This window comes from Octodon degus, unplaced genomic scaffold (assembly GCF_000260255.1).
Source record: "Octodon degus isolate 3935 unplaced genomic scaffold, OctDeg1.0 scaffold00069, whole genome shotgun sequence".
In the NCBI taxonomy this organism is placed as follows: domain Eukaryota; kingdom Metazoa; phylum Chordata; class Mammalia; order Rodentia; family Octodontidae; genus Octodon; species Octodon degus.
This window is the reverse complement of record NW_004524645.1, coordinates 12680927-12685562: the sequence shown is the minus strand read 5'-3', so window position 1 is coordinate 12685562 and position 4636 is coordinate 12680927. Positions and strand designations below refer to the sequence as shown.

The window sequence follows — 4636 nt, the reverse complement described above, 5'->3', positions numbered from 1 at the left end:
TATTTATTACATTTATTTATTGTGTGTGTGTGTGGCCAGCTCAGCCCACCAGGGGGCGGGGCTGGCTGGCATGTGGTGCTGGGGATCGAACCGTGGTCCCTGTGCTTCGCCAAGCTTGATTCAAGTAGGTGCTTTAGACCACTGAGCCATCTCTCCAGCCCAGTTTTTTGTTTTTTTATATTTAGTACAGGGTCTGCAGGGTCTACAAGATCTCACTACATAGATGGGACTCATAGTGATCCTCCTGTTTTCAGCCTCCAAAGCACTGGGATTATAGGCATGCGCCACCACAAGCAGTCTCATTTGCAGTCTCAGCGTGCCCTGGGGCCGGGGCGGCACAGCAGGCCTGGGATGGAACCCCAGCCATTGTGCTCTGCCTAAGCAGGCACTTTAGTCCGCTGAGATATCTGGCTGGCCCTTTATTTTTGTTTTTGAGGAATCTCATAATTTGCGTAGTGGTGGCTGTACCAGTTTACATTCCCACCAATAATGTGAACAGTGCCCCTTAGCTCCTCATGTTTGTTGGTGTTTGATTCTTTTGATGATAGTCATCATCAAAAAAAAATTTTTTTTTTTTTTTGGTGGAACCGGGTATTGAACTCATGCCCTTGCGCTTGCCAGGGAAGTGCTTATTCTACTGAGCCATCTCCCCAACCTTAAAAATTCTTTCTAGTGGAACCGGTGATTGAACTCAGGCCCTTGCTCTTGCCAGGAAGCGCTTACTCCACTGAGCCACCTCCCTGGCCCCTTGTTTTTGTTTTAATTAACAGGAATTTAGACCATTTATTCTCTGTGCTGGTTGAAAGGCATAAAATATACATAAAACCAGCTTCTTGTCTAAAAAATAAGAAACTTTGCTATTTCTTTATTCTAGTAAAAGTATATTCTGATAAATGCAGTGGTACACACCTATAAGCCCAGCTGCTAGGGAGGCTGAGGCAGTAGGATGGCAACTTTAAGTCCAGCTTGGGAAATTTAGTGATACTCTCTCTCAAAATAAGAAAGTAAAAGGACTGGTAAAGTTTTTTATCCTAGCAAGCACGAAGTCTTGGGTTCTATGGTCAGCAGCAGAAAGCAAGCAAGAAAGAAAAGAACAAAATATTATTCTTTACTTTTTGAGGTTAATTCTGAGCCTAGAAAACAATTGAGGACATAAGAGTATTTGCCTTGAAAATTATGAGTATAAATATCAGTAATGAGATTCAGCTATATTGGTATATATGTCAGTCAGCATACTGTAGAGATACCTGTATAACCATGTCTATTGTAGGACAATTCACAATAGTCAAGATGTGGAAGCAGCCTAGATGCTCACCAACAGATGAATCGATAAAGAAAATGTGGTATATATACATGATGGAATATTATCCAGTCACAAGGATGAACAAAATTTTATTGCTTGCAAGCAAGTGGGTGGATCTGGAGGCCATATTGAACAAGACAAAATGCAACTCAATATGTACTCCTTAATATGTGGAATCTAAAAGAGATGACATAAAAGTAGAAGAGATAATTTTTAGTTAAGAGGGAGGAGAGAGAGACTTTAACAAACCACTGTCACAAAGAGATAGATCAACTAGGCAAAAAATCAGCAAAGAAATCACAGAACTAAACCAAATTTGTGAAGAAATGGACGCGATAGACCTTTACAAAGTGTTTCACCCAGCAACAACAGAGTACACATTCTTCTCAGCTGCACTTGGGACATTCTCCAAATACTAGAAATATACTAGAAAACAGAGCATGCTTAAGTAAATGCAAAGGAATTGAAATTATCTCGTGCAAACTATGCGACCACAGTGCAATGAAACTGGAAATTATGGACAAAAGAAACCAGAAAACACCGTAAATACATGGAAATTAAATAACAACCTCCTAAACAACCAGTGGGTCAGAGACTAAATTAGAGAAAAACTTATAAAATATTTACAATCAAATGAAAATGCAGATATAACCTACCAAAACCTGTGGGATACTAAGAAAGCTGCTTTAAGAGGGGAATTTATAACAGTAAATTCACCCATTAGGAAAACAGAACAAGCCCTAATAAATATCTTATGCTACACCTCAAGCTCCTAGAAAAACAACAAGTCAAGCCCAAAGCCCAAGGAAGGCAGGAAGATTTTGACAGAAATTAATGCAATGGAGACAAACAAAACAATATATAGAATAAATGAAACAAAGAGTTGGTTCTTTGAAAGAATAAATAAAATTCATAAAACCCTACCAACTTTATCAAAAAAAGGAGGCGCCCAGCTTCTCCTCATGCCCTATGGGTCCCCGCAGTGGTGGGCTGGAGGTATACTTATGGATAGGCTCGTTCAGGCGCACCCATAGTGGTGTGCCCGGCAGAGGCCCCAAATTTTGGCACCTCCCGCTGCATCGTGAGGAAGGTGCTGGCCTCACGCGGGGTGTTGGGCGAGGCCCTGGAGCAGCCTTAGGCAGGCAAGGCGTGGCTCTCCCTTCTGGGCTGGAGGGTTCCTGTGCTTGGCTGCTCCCTTGCTCTGGCGGGCGGGGTGAGGAGGTCTGCGCAAGTCTGACCCAGAGCTCTGGGGACGGCTTGTGGGCACTGGGCCATGCTCAGCTGGAGGTACTCTGCCAGAGTTTACAACTTTAAACGGGAAAAAAGGGTTGTTTTTATAGGGAAATGAGAATGAATAAATCATCTGTTTTTCAAAAGGGAGACCATATTGAATTTACATGTTTGAAGATGACATCAACCTTTCTACAGTTACCCGCAGTTTCTATGTTCTGTGATCATCCATGTGATTCCCAGAAACTTCTAAAGTAACAAACGAAATGAGCCAGGGGCATGGAAAATGTGACTTTTACGTTGGTTTGGGATTGGCTATGACCTCCAACATTTTCATTGGAGGGAGTTTCATCTTGAAGAGGAAAGGGCTTCTGTGACTTGCCCAGAAAGGCTCCGTGAGAGCAGGTCAAGGAGTCCATGCATATCTCCAAGAATGGTTGTGGTGGGCTGGAACTGCTGTCAATGGGAGCCGGAGAGGTGGTCAACTTCATGGCCTATGTCTTTGTCCCAGCCATGCTGGTGATGCCCCTGGGAGCCCTCAGTGACCTTGTAAGTGCAATTCTTCCTTCATACTTTCTGAATGAATGACTCAATATTCATAGGAAAATTGGGTGTTTGCTAAGTATTCTGGGATCTACAGTGATGGTCATCCATGCTCCAAAAGAGGAGGCAATAGAGACCTTGAAGGAAATGTCTCACAAACTAGGTGACCCAGGCTTTGTGGTCTTTGCAACACTTGTGGTCACTGTGGCCTTGATCCTCATCTTCGTGGTGGGGCCTTGCCACTGACAGACTAACATCCCGGTGTACATCACCATCTGCTCTGTGTCTGGTGCCTTCTCGGTCTCCTGCATGAAGAGTCCGGGCATCACCATCAAGGAGCTGCTGGTGGGCAGGCCTGTGCTGCTGCAGCAACTGGACTGGGTCCTGCTGCTGAGCCTGGTGGTCTGCATGAGCACTCAGATCAACTATCTGCACCGGGCACTGGACATACACAGCATGTCCATTGTGACTCCCACCTACTATGTGTTCTTTGCAACATCAGTTTTAATCTGCTAAGTTATTGTTCATGGAGTGGCAGGATATGCCCGTGGATGATGACATTGGAACTCTGAATTGCTTCTTCACAATTATTGTGGGGATATTCTTGTTGCCTGCCTTTAAAGACATCAGCTTTAGTCTAGCAAGTCTGCCCATACCTTTTGGAAAAGATGAAAAAGCTGTGAATGGCAATCTCTCTAATATGTATGTAGTTCTTTATAATAACGAAGAAAGCTTATCTTGTGGAGTTGAACAACACCTTGGTAAAAACATCTCCCAGAGAAATGGAAGCCTTACAGCTTTTTAAGAAAGATGTGATTAAAAGGTTAATCTTTAGTTAGATTACAACAATGATTTTGAGTATCAGAATCTGTCTGAAAAAGCACTGTCTTCAGTGTTCTCTAAAGATAATCTTTTTAAAAGTTTCACTAATTTGGACCAAGACATTACTTTTTCTATATTTAAATAATAGTAGCTTACTAAAATGACCTTAGCACATGGCCAATTTCTATTAACATCATGTTACTGCAGAGGTATTGTACAATTTTCCTCATAATTTTATTGAGAAACAAATAGCAATGAGACAGTTTCAAACCAAATTTGTAAGACAGTTTCAATAATTAACACATTGCATACATTCTTCCTAGCGGTTAATTGCTGTACAAGATGCAGACATGATATCCTATTTACAAACACCATTAGAAGAAATCCCTAAATTAATTAAGAGAATGTAACTATATATCTATCCTAACCACTTTGAATACATAGGTACAAAATGGATATTCATCTGTATACCCTTTTTTGGTTTAGTTCCATTATTTGAATATCATAGGTGTGATAACTCAGCAAAATATTGTAAAAGAGTCCAGTAGTCCATAATACTATTGGGTCTTCCACTTCACTAGCAATATCAGAAATTGTTGACCTGAGTCCACTACAGCTCAACATAACAGCATGGCTTTACTTCATATACTTCATTTCTCTACTTTTCTGCTGGATGGTTAAGACCAAGATAAAGCAAGACCGATGCAACAAGAGTTGTAGCTTTTGGGTCTGATAAGG

The 4636-nt window shown here is 41.6% G+C and overlaps 1 pseudogene; it reads left to right on the top strand.

Annotated features, from left to right (window-relative positions):
• Positions 1–2799: 2799 nt before the first annotated feature.
• On the top strand, positions 2800–3881 carry LOC101565114 (annotated as a pseudogene).
• Positions 3882–4636: the final 755 nt, after the last annotated feature.